The sequence below is a fragment of the Dasypus novemcinctus genome, chromosome 18 (assembly GCF_030445035.2).
Source record: "Dasypus novemcinctus isolate mDasNov1 chromosome 18, mDasNov1.1.hap2, whole genome shotgun sequence".
In the NCBI taxonomy this organism is placed as follows: Eukaryota; Metazoa; Chordata; class Mammalia; order Cingulata; family Dasypodidae; genus Dasypus; species Dasypus novemcinctus.
The window spans coordinates 41,718,819-41,730,821 of NC_080690.1; the positions used below are offsets into that span (position 1 = coordinate 41,718,819).

At 42.6% G+C, this 12,003-nt stretch overlaps 1 long non-coding RNA gene across 1 annotated transcript in view; it reads right to left on the minus strand.

Annotated features, from left to right (window-relative positions):
• Window positions 1-3,579: 3,579 nt before the first annotated feature.
• LOC105746683 (uncharacterized) overlaps window positions 3,580-12,003 on the minus strand; it is a 134,922-nt gene continuing 126,498 nt past the window's right edge. Inside the window, exon 4 of the long non-coding RNA XR_001118982.4 lies at window positions 3,580-7,357. This is a non-coding gene — a long non-coding RNA (uncharacterized lncRNA). The remainder of the gene's footprint in view (window positions 7,358-12,003) is intronic.

The window sequence follows — 12,003 nt, forward strand, 5'->3', positions numbered from 1 at the left end:
CTTATCTTCTTGATTATTTAGATTTTCCTTTGATAAAGTCACCCTGGTGAACATTCATATGAGACACAAATATTTTCATGGTTTTTGTCCACTCAGAAAGGTCTATCCACATACCTCTTTTCCAGACCTCTTTGTCACCAATTTTCCAATCATGACCACCCAGCCAAACCATTGGCAACAGACCATGAATCAGTGTACAAATATATCTCTGGCTATTTCTCCTTCCAAGCAAAATGATCAATCAGGTGCACTACTTGAAGTTCTGCCCACTGGGAGAATTTGCCCTCACCACTGTCCTTCAAGGACATCCCAGAAAGGGGCTGCAGTGCTGTTGCTGTCTACTTTTGGGTGGTACCTGAATATCGTGCAGAACTTTTGTAAATGAGTCCTGAGTTTTCTCTTCCTCAGTAAACTGATATAAGGAACTCTTTAAGAGGTCATAGCTGTGCGCTGGGAAAGAGAAGGTAATGTGGCAGGAGTGGTGGCCATGAGCATTTGGCTACCTCCTCATGTAACTTACTTGTGCCTTCATGACCTGCTCAAGCCCTACTTCATATATACCACTTCCGCTTTATGACAGAATGCTGCTTTACATGCCCAACTTTATGGTTTGGCAAGTCAGACAATATCTAGCTCATGAAAGGCAATTCAGGTCTCATGGTAGCACAGAGTCCCTCTACTAAGGTCCAGTAGCAGGCCAGAAGCAGTTTCTCAAAAGACACAGAGTTATCTGCAGAGGATGGCAGGGCTTTGCTCCAAAATCCTAAAGGTCTGCATTGTGATTCTCCTATAGGGGTCTTCCAGAGGCTCCAGATGGCATCTCTATTTGCCACTGACACTTCCAGTGTCATTGGATCTAGTGGATCATATAGCCCAAGTGGCAGTGCAGCCTGCACAGCAGCCTGGACCTATTGTAGAGCCTCCTCTTCTTCTAGTCCCCACTCAAAACTAGCAGCTTTTCTGGTCACTTGGTAAATGGGACAGAGTAGCATACCCAAATGTGGAATATGTTGTCTCCAAACTCTGAAGAGGCAAACTAAGCTGTGTGCCTATTTTTTGGATCATAGGAGATGTCAAATGCAAAAGATCATCCTTCACTTTAAAAGGGATATCTCAACATGCTCCACAACACCGGACATCTAGAAATTTCACCAAGATGGAAGGCTCCTATATTTTTATTGGATTTATCTCCCATCCTTTCTCATGTAAATGCCTTACCAATACATATAGAGTAGTTGCTACATCTTGCTCACTAGGTCCAATCAACATGATATCATCAATATAATGGACCAGTGTTATGTCTTATGGGAGGGAGAGACAATCAAGGTCCCTGTGGACAATGTTATGACATAGGGTTGGGAGAGTTGCTATATCCCTGAGTTAGTTCAGTGAAAGTATATTGCTGTCCTTGCCAGCTGAAGGCAAACTGTTTCTGGTGATCCTTACTAAAGAAAATTGAGAAAAAAGGCATTTGCCAGATCAATAGCTGCATTCCAGATACCAAGGATGTGTTAATTTGCTCAAGCACTGCTATCACATCTGATACAGCAGCTGCAATCTGGATCACCACCTAGTTAAATTTATGATAATCTACTGACATCTTTCAAGATCCATCTGTTTTCTTCACAGGCCAAATAGGAAAGTTGAATGGGGATGTGGTAGGAATCATCCATTCTAATATTTGAATCTCGCTAAGCCTTTAAAGCCCCTCATCCACACTATACCAGGGCAATTCTGGATTCTAAACCTCAGGAATTGTCAGCCATCTTTTGGTCCATGTTTCAGCCAGCCACCCAAACAAACTATTAGATCCCTTTCTAACCCCTTGAGCTATAACATGGAATCCAGAATCTCTGATAGTGGGCCCACTAAATAAATTCAGCCTGATCCAACTTTATATTCCTTCCTCCATTATCCCATACCCTTAGTATCCATTCCCACACATATACCTCTGATTTATGTCTATATAAATAGGAAAACTCGTGCAGTTCTTTTGGAATATAGTGTTCTTCTTCATGGGTCAAAGTTTATATTTCAGCTTTGGGGGCTTGCTATGACTTTAGTCTATTTATAGGTCTGAAAGAAAAGAGGGGTGGTAGGGATGGGTAAGGAGAAGAATTAGAAGTGTCTTTCAAGCCAATACCTCAGGGAATCCCACTGCAGTTTCATTTGGTGAGACAGGATTAATATCTTCAAGTGGGGGTTGGATGACAGACTACTTGGAGCAGCTGGAGGTTGGGTGGTTGTTTTCTCAGGGCAAGGTGGGGGTTTGGTGGTTCTCTTCAGGGAGGGGAGGAGGTTGGGTGACTGTCTCCTCAGGGCAGACCATTACAAATTTTTCTGGCAACAGTCTCAGCAGGATGTAGGGTTTCACTGTCCCCACTGCCATCATCATCAACCCATATGTCTCCATCCCAATCCTCAGGATTCTACTCCTCTCCAATCAATGTCTTCGCTTTAATAGCAGACACCCTGCAAGGTTGAAATTTTAGTTTTCATTGTAACTTTGCTAGTTGCACAATGAGACTCTGTGTCTGGCTTTCAGAAATCTCAAGTCTGCAACTGCCCAAAATAAGATTTTCTTTCAAGGCACACATAGAAACTCTTGCATCATTCATGTGGCACTTAAGTTGCCAATCTGAAGTTTTCAGCTCATTCATTTTTTTGGTAATATATCCAGTGTATTTAGTAATAGCCAGCCAACATCTTTGTACCTTTTAACTCCACAAAACTCTGTTATGGTGTTAAAAACACTCTCACCCATAGCCTTCACTCTTATAAGCATGGAGGTAGTCATATCCAGTGGTGATATTTTGTATATCTCTATTGCCAACTCATGCCATCGACTGTCAGTGGCATCTTGATTATTGGAAACAGAGTAACTAGTGTCCTTGAATCTAATCAAAATAGACAGCCAATTGTAAAAATCCCAGAACCAATTCATAAATCTCATTTTTAAGATTATATTTCTCTAGAACAACTCCTAGTACCAAGTTTTATTAGTGAGGGTTCTCTAGGGAAACAGAACCAAGAGGAGATATCTGTAAATAGTATGAAATTTCACAAAATTCTCTCACAACCATGGGGATGCACAAGTCCAAATTCTGTAGGGCAGGCTATAAACAAGAGACTTTGATGAAGGTATTCAATTGAGCTCCCCAGGAGATGCTGACAGTCTGAAGTAGAGATACGAATTCTCTCTCTGAGTGCTGAAATCACTTCTCCTTTTAAGACCTTCAACTGATTGGATGAGATGTCACTCATTGCTTATGGCAGTCTTCTCAGCTGATTGTAGATGTAATCAGCCATATGTGATAAATTCATTGATACTTAAAATCCATGAAGTGCCCTTGTATTGTGCCTGACCAAACAACTGGGCACCATTACCTGGCCAAGTTGACACATGAACCTAACAATCACAAATTATAAAATTGAAATAACATGAACAGGGACAGAGGCACAAGTAGACTACATAGTGGAGTGACCTAACATCCATATCATCAAAACTACTGCACTAAGAATAGCCAGAAATAGCAGCAATGTAGAGCAGGAGAAACAGAGAGAGTGAGAAGTGAGAAATTTTCTTGTTTGTCTGTTTTTTATTATTACTGAAATGATGAAAATGCTCAAATAATGATTGAAATGATAAACACACAACTATGTTATTATACCAAATACCATTGATTGTACACTTTGAATGAATTGTATGCTTTATTAATATGTATCAGTAAAATTGACTTGTTTAAAAAAAAACTGTTGCACTAGCACTTCTCCCTCAGCTCAGACACATGGCCATACACAAAGCTGAGCCTGGTTCATGGACATGCTTAGTATGTCAATGTGAGCCAGAAAATAGACTACTACTACATTACAGACACACTTGTATCTTGGAAGATGTAAATGAGGGGGAAGTCCTCCCAACTACTAGAGCCTTACATATGGCACCAGATTATCCAATTTGAATAGAAGGAAATGGACTGAATTAAGAATTCTAATATATGGATTAATGGGCAGAAGCAAATGGCTTGTCTGGGAGGAAAAAAATAGATCAGGTTTAAGGAGATTAAGGCAAAAAGCATGTGCATGTAAATATGAGATGTGAAGATTCTTGCGTTTTGTGTTAATGATCATCAGAGAACACCCATCATGGATGGGTTGCTGAACACCAAGTAGGCATTACCCAGCCTCTGTCAACAGTCATCTGAGTGCTGGCACAAGGGCATATGAATGGTAATGGCTGGAACCTGACAGCCTAGGCTCTTGTTCACCAATGCTAATCTAGCTACTATTATCGCAAAGGTCAAGCTGTCAGCTGCTGGGAACAGTCTGAGTTCCTCATACAGCTTTATCCCTTGAATCTTCTAGTGGCAAGTTGGTTACATTGGACCACTTCCATCCTAAAAGGGGCAGTGATACAGAGTAACTGGAATTGACTCATTCTGGGTAGAAGTTTGCTTTTCTTGCTCTCAGGGCTCCACCAGTACCACTAACTGAGGCTTATTGAATGCCTAATCCATAGATATGGGATGCCATACAATACTGCCTCCAAACAAAGGAGCCACTCTATGGCAAAGACAGTGTGGGACTGGGATCTACTGTTATATCCAGAGTGGCATCAATCAGAAGTTTCAATCAGGAAGTGGTGGAAAGGCATTTTGGAGGCACAAGTGAGGTGCCAGCTTGGAGAAGACATACTGAGAGTATAGGGCACTATCCCATAGGTCACAATATATGTATGCCCTAAATTAATGGCTACTATATGAGGCTATGTCTTCAATACATAGTCAACATGAATCCAAGAATCAAGGGGTGAAAGCAGATTTGACCCCACTTGCCATGTCCTCTGGTGACCCTGTTGTACTTGTGCTTTTTGTCCCCACAACTCTGGGCTCTTGGGGTTAGTGGTTCTAGTTCTGAGAAGGGTTATGCTTCCTCTAGGTGACACTGTATGAGACCCACTGAATTTTAAGGTATGGTGGTAACTCAGTCACTTTGGGCTCCACAAACAGTCAAGTAAAGGAGACCATTCTGACAGGGTGTAGCAGTTTAATATTATTGATGAATTCCAAAAAGAAATATTGGATTATGTTTGTAATCTGATCTGTACCTGGGCATGATTGAGTTATGATTAGGACGTTGAGTCCCCACCCACCAAGGGGTGGTATAAAGTGATAAAAGGCATGTCAAAGAGCAGAATTGGGATTTTTGATGTTGAAGTTTTGATTTTGGAGTTTGATGCTGAAGATTTAAGCTGGAGCCCCAGGAAGTAAGCTCACAGAGGAAAGAGAAGCCAAACCCAAGAAGAAAGGAACCTTGAACCCAGAGAAAAGTAAGCCCCAGGAACATAGGAACACAGAAAGCCTGAACCCTCATAGACGCCACCAGCCATCTTGTTCAAATAGACTTTGGTGAGGGAAGCAACTTATGCTTTATGGCCTGGTATCTGAAAGCTCCTATGCCAAATAAATGCTCTTTATAAAAACCAACCAATTTCTGGTATTTCGTATCAGCACCCCTTTGGCTGACTAATACACAAGGGTATTGATCTTGTTCATCTGGTGGAGATCAGGCTTATGTAAAAAATGGAGGCAGCAACAAGTATGTTTGGTATCCAGTTGATCTGGGTACTTCCTTTTCCAATTTTGGTGGGAAATGAGAAAGTTCAGTGTCTTCAGCCTGAATGGGGCATGAGACCACTCAGGGAAGAGGGCCTGGGTCACCCAAAAAGTAAGCCACCTAGACCAGCTAGGATATCTTAAGGTACTCCACCCATTAGTCCAAAAGATGCAGGCATTCCTGAAAATTTTGGCACCATGAGTATCTACAGATTCCTTCCCCTCAGGTTTATATCAGTTAGACAGAATAATATTCAATTCCATAAACTGAACATATCACCTGGAGAAAGGTGAAAGGCAAATTTTCTAAAAAAAAGATTTACATATTATTTTTCAGAGGCTCTGACAAAAAAGTAATAAATTCTGGAGTCCATAGGAAATAATAGAGAAGCAGCTGGTAAACAAATCAGTGCTCTGATTCACTCTAGTCAAGAATCCTCCTGACCCCAGCTCTGATGGAAGATAGCCATTGTATTAGCCAGCCAAAGGGGTGTGATGAAAAGTACCAGAAATCTGGTGTCTTCTATAAAGGGTATTTATTTGGGGTAAAAACTTACAGTTACAAGGCCCTAAAGAGTCCAACTCAATATACCATAAGAGGTGCTTTCTCACCCAAGTCAGTTGCCACTTTGAAGCAAGATGGCGGGTGATCACTGTGAGGGTTCAGCCTTCCTCTCTCTCAGCCTCAGGCTGACATAGGGCTTGTTTCTTTCTGGGCCTTCTCAGACGAATGCTTATCTCCTTACCGGGATTGTAGGATCAAAGTTCTCTCCTCTGCGGTGTCTCTCTCTCTTCCCGTACCTTCTGTGAATGTCCATTTATATGAGCTGACCAATGGGGTGGGGACTTAACCTGAGTTACACCCTATTGACATGGTAGAATCAAAGCCTGAATCTTAACATAATTTAATCAAAGAAATCTCAGCTGATCTGATACAATCAAAGGGTATCATGCCCAGAGGAACAGACCAGTTTACAAATATAATCCTTATCTTTTTGGGGTTCATAAATAATCTCAAATTGCTGCACCCATCATCTTCTAATACTCTAATTTGAGCTTCATGGTGTCAGATAACCTTTTTTTAAACTTTTACCAGCATTATTTTCTGGGGTAGCTGGAGAATCTAATCGGATGAGATCACTCAGAAGGAGACCTCTGCACTTTCTGTGCTGAAAAGCATTCTGTCCAGAGCTTCAGCTTCAGGTTGGGGATTGCTCATCTCTATGTTCTGAGAGAGGTTTTAGGACTTCTCTCTTCACAAGGCATGGAAAGCATTTTCTTTCCACAGTGATTCTTAGTGCATTTTCTCCATTAAAGTTATAAAGAGATAATTAAACACACTAATGGAGCAGCACACAGTCCCTTAGGGATCCCATCTTGTAGTAACTACTTGAAATTTTATGTTGGTCTAACCTGGAAAGAGTAGGGGACCTAGGGAAGCAGAGCTGCAAAGTAAAGTGTGCTGTCATGCTTTTCTCTTCCTGCATAATCCAGGAAGATTGGCTGTGAAGAGTCAGCATCTCTTTCCAACACAAATGTTCTTAGGCACTATATGGTGCTCTGAAATTCCTTGCAGTGCAATCAGGGAGGCATTCATGTCATCATTTTATTTTCTTTTTAATTCAAAATTTCAAAATGCAAAGAGAAGTATTGTCTTATATAACTGAGAAGTCTGGAGCATTGGGCTTCAGGCAAGGCTGGATCCAGGTGATTTAGGGATATCAAGAATTTCCCTCACAGTGCTGAAAGGCAAAACATCAAAATAAATTTGTTATAATATTTTTCATTTTTAATACCCCAGTTTTTTTACTTTACTTTAGTTTTTCTAAATTATTACGCGTTTTATTTCTTATATTTAAACCCATCATTACTATATCATTTTCCTATTAATTGAATTTGACAATATATTAGGCTTCATTTTTAAATAAGTTTTGGATCACAGAGGGGTTCAAATATGACAGAGGAGGAACATTGGTGTGAGGTGTCATTAATGGGGGTGCATGGGAGGGAGTATGCCTGGGCATGCATATAGGGTATATAGATATGTTCAAATGTTCATTCGGGATTGGCACAGAGGGTAGAGATTCACACGACAACTGAGGGAGGACTGGGTTCCCATCCTGGGGAGCTCTGCCACAATCCCCCAAGTGCAGGGAAAATGACCAGTGAAGAAGGATGGTCCAGTGATGGGCCCTTGATACTGATGACTATAGTTATGAGCCGTTTGTGCTTGAAATTTTGACTTGGCCTAGAGTTGCAGGGTGCCTAGGAGTTAACCTCCTGAGAGCCCCCCTGTTGCTCAAATGTGGCCACTCTCTAAGCCACACTCAGCGTATAAATGCATTACTTTTCCCCCCCGCATTGGACATGACTCCTGGGGATGAGTCTCCCTGGCGCTAAGGGATTACTACCAAGTACCGGCTGGTGATGCAACTGAAAAAAGACCTTGAATAAAAAGGGGAGATGGTAAAGACAAATGAGTTTACATTGCTAAAAGACTTTGAAATGAGTCAGGAGGTCATCAGAAGGGTCGCTCTTATGCACACCTCAGAGGGTTTCATACACTGCCAAAGTAGTTACTATCCCAGGTAGTGGTGCTCCTGAGGGCTACAGAGACAGGTCCTATGGTCATGGCAGATAGCTCCAGAGTTTAGTGCCTTGCCAGTGGGCCCTACTTTGGAATTTGTGCTCCTGAGTATGACGGAGTTGGACTCAGATGTGACTTCACACATGCCTCTTCTGTTCCTTTTATTGAACCTGGGGTTGATACTGGGGTTGGTGTATACTCAGGCAACTTTAATCTCTGGGCTGTCCATGTCCCAGCTGGACCCTGTGCCTTCTTGGCTCTGTTGGGCTTTGTGCTGACTTCTTTCTCAGGCAGACTTTCCAACATGGTGGCAAAAACAGTCCCAGCAACTCCTGGTTTGCATGGCCCGTAGTGCCCATAATTGCCCACCATCACCTGCTATTTCATCCACCTTCTGGTTCCCTGTCTTTGGCTCCCTCTGAATAGGTTCTATTTGCTATTTCCCACCTCGATTTCCTAATTTATTTTGACATCATGCCACAGCTTAACCCCATGCTCTTCAGACCTGGTCAGACAGGTCTCTGGGTCTCTGGGTCTCTGTTTAATTTGGTTCACATATTTTAAGTTGGATAAATGGGAAGTCAAGAATTATAATTCCCTCATTGCAGGGGAATGACCATGTTCTTTAACCATTTTTGCAGAGATCCATGTTTTCATACAGCATTATTTAAGTGGGAATGGAAGGCAGATGGGAGGGATTTGAAGATTTTAAAGCAAGGGTAGGGAAATAGTATTATATGGGTTCTGCTCTGCTCTTTGCTCTTCCAGCAGCCTGCCCTTTCGTACACGAAAGTGATCATTGTCTGCAGGCTGGAAGATCAATGGGTGACATTGTGCAAGGATTGGTATTTGTTTAAGAGAAATCTCCCCAACTGACCCAATTCCTGTAATGCATAAAAAAATGACAGAAGTAATATTTTTGTTCTTGTTTCACTTTCAATCATCTTATTTGATCAGCACTGAGCAAAACTGACATCTCATCAAACTCCAAAGTGTGTTTCAGCACCAGGTTCATTGGAAGGTGGCATTTAAAACACAGACATTGCAGGAACAAATGTATTTGCCAATCCTGTCCAGCAATGTAAACCTGACCTTTCTCCTGTAGATTTATTGACATGGGCCTGTTTTGTATCATATTTCATTATTGTACGTGGAAGAATTGAAAGTTCTTCTCCTGGAAAAAAACTCAGTTGGGGCCAGAGTGGCCAATATGCTTTCCCTTCCTAGTGAGAAAGAGGGAATTAGAAAGTCAGGTATGGCAAGACTAACACAATTCCTCAAAGAGCATCTTTAATTAAAAAACACCGGTACCAGCAGTACGGGCCAGGAGAAAATTTCCATTTGGCATGTGGCAGGATCAAAGGAATTGCATCCAAGTTTACTGTCATTTACATGTAGGGTGCATCACAGAATCTTTGCATCTAGGAGCCCTTGGATTTGCTCCCCCTCCCACCTAGTAAAAAGGTTCATCACTGATAAATGTTCACTCACTCTATGCTAAGACATGCCTGGTGTTGGAAACTGATCACTTCACCAGGCCAAGCAGCTCTAGAAATTAACCATTTATGCATTCGTGTGACAAAATATCTGAGTCTAGATAATTCCCTAAGCATTGGGAATATAGCAGTGAGCAATAGAAGGACTCTGGTTTCAGGGAACTTCAATCTTCTGGGAGAAGACAGTCTATAAAAAAGCAAGTAAGCAAGGTAAAATAATCTTAGAAAGTGAAGAGGGCAAATTATTGTGTAGATAGGAAAAGATAATAAAAAATGACTGTGGGATGATGGGGTGATGGGTTTTGCTTTAGACACATTGTTTAGGACAACTCTTTCCTGAAGTAGAGAGAATGGATTTTTTAGCCGAGATCTAATTAATGAGATGGAGCACATCAATTGCAAAGGCCCTGGGGTTGAAATGTGGTTGCAATTTTGAGAAACAGCTGGAGGCTCAGGAGTGGGGGTGGGGAGCAAGCTCTGAAGTGAGTCCAAGGTGGGCAGGGGTAGAGTGGTTAAGACTGCCTTATAACAGGGAGCATGAGAGCGGGAGGGAGTGCGAGAGAGGGAGGGAGTGTGAGAGCGGGAGCCACTGGCAGGTGGTTAGTGCCTGTCCTCAGGGCTAGTGAAGGGACTTTATACTTTACGGTTAGTCAGGCCACTAGGGGCAGAGACCCCTACCCTGCAGTCCCCCTGCAGTCACAGGAGTGCGTGTGCGAGCTGGACACAGGGCCCATCAAGGTCCTGCCAGCTGACTAAAAAGCATCTGCATAGCTCTCCAAGAAAGACCCACATGGACCCAGGACTGGCTGAGTGGTGACACGATCCTGCCGGAGCTGTTTCGGGAAACTACAAAGCAGGAGGTGTCTGGATGTCGATCTGGAGAGACTGCGACAAAATTAGTGCTTCCTCAAGGTAAAACTGTGGGTTTCTAACACTGAACTCAGAAGCTGTGGGAAGGTAAATCCCTTCCCCCTAGGGGCAAAGGGCTGCAACTTTCCCTGAGAACTATGGGCCACAAGGCAGAATTCCCAAGCCCTGTGTTTCCCTAAATGCACGAGCCCTAGCCCGTGTTCCCTGAACCCCTGCAACCCACATCTCACAGACCCATGTACACCGAGTCCACATTCTCCCGGGCCTCTGTTTCCCAAACCCAGTACTCCTGGAAATCTGGCATTGCCCTAGCCTTCCGGGCTAATGCCAGGAGTGAGAGGGTTTAGGTGGGAGGTGCAGAGGAGCCCAAGGAGTGCAGGTTCAATTTTCTGGTCCCCCCCTTTTACTGAGTTTGGAGGAGCATACCAACTGACTTGGGGAGAGCCTAGGAAGAGAGGAGAGGTGGATCTGCTGAGAGAGCCTGATTTACATAAATGCCCTGGGATAGGAAATTTGGTTGGGGAGAATGTGGAGTCAGAAAATTAACTAGCCCCTCTGTAGAACACCTAAGTAAGAGGAACAGTAGGCTGTGCTTTGCAGGCTTACAAAAGCATATTTAAGGTTCCTGGCAAGGGGTGGGTGCTCTCTCTCAAGAAATTAAGAGACATTTTCTGAGGGGAGTTGGTTCACCAGGGACCCATTTGAATCTCCTCCGGGAGCCCTCATACAGCCTTCCTCCTGCCCTGGGAGAGAGGGAAGTGAGGAAGGGAGAAAGGGGATAGGTCAGACTCCCAAGCAGTTTATCCAATTGCAAAGAGAACTTGAGGACCTGTCTGGTCTTTCTTGTCAGCTTGTTTTCTTGTTTCTCTTTCCTCTTTTTATCCCCATGGCCCTTTTATTTCTTTTTTTCCCCTCTCTCTTCTCTTGCTTGCTTCCCCTCCTTTTTCCTTTCTCCCTCTTTTTTTTCCTTCTTTTCTTTTTTAATATTAGGTGCTGCAGGCAACAATTCTTATTTGCTATGCCTCCTCGTCCTCAATTTCCTCTTTCCTGTGTGTACCGACTTTGGCTACCAACACTATCCCCTTTCCTTTACACCTTTCTATCCTCAATCATTTATTGTTTCTCTTGCATTCCACCTCTTTTTGTTTAGTCCCCAATATTTCTGACTTTTTATCTCTAATACCTCTATTCTGTTTTCTGTTTTTCATTCACTCTTTATATTATTGTCCTTTCTTTTCCCTTTACCTCTCTCTGGACCATACTGGCCTTTTAATTCATACTATATTCCTTCCCATATTCAGTTTACTATCCCATTATAGGTACTCCACTTTTTTACTGTTATAACCCCACACAGCTTATATGAGTTCAATATCCATTCTCGTAGATCTCACATGGTTCTTCTGCTAACATCCACTATCAATACTGCTATTATGTT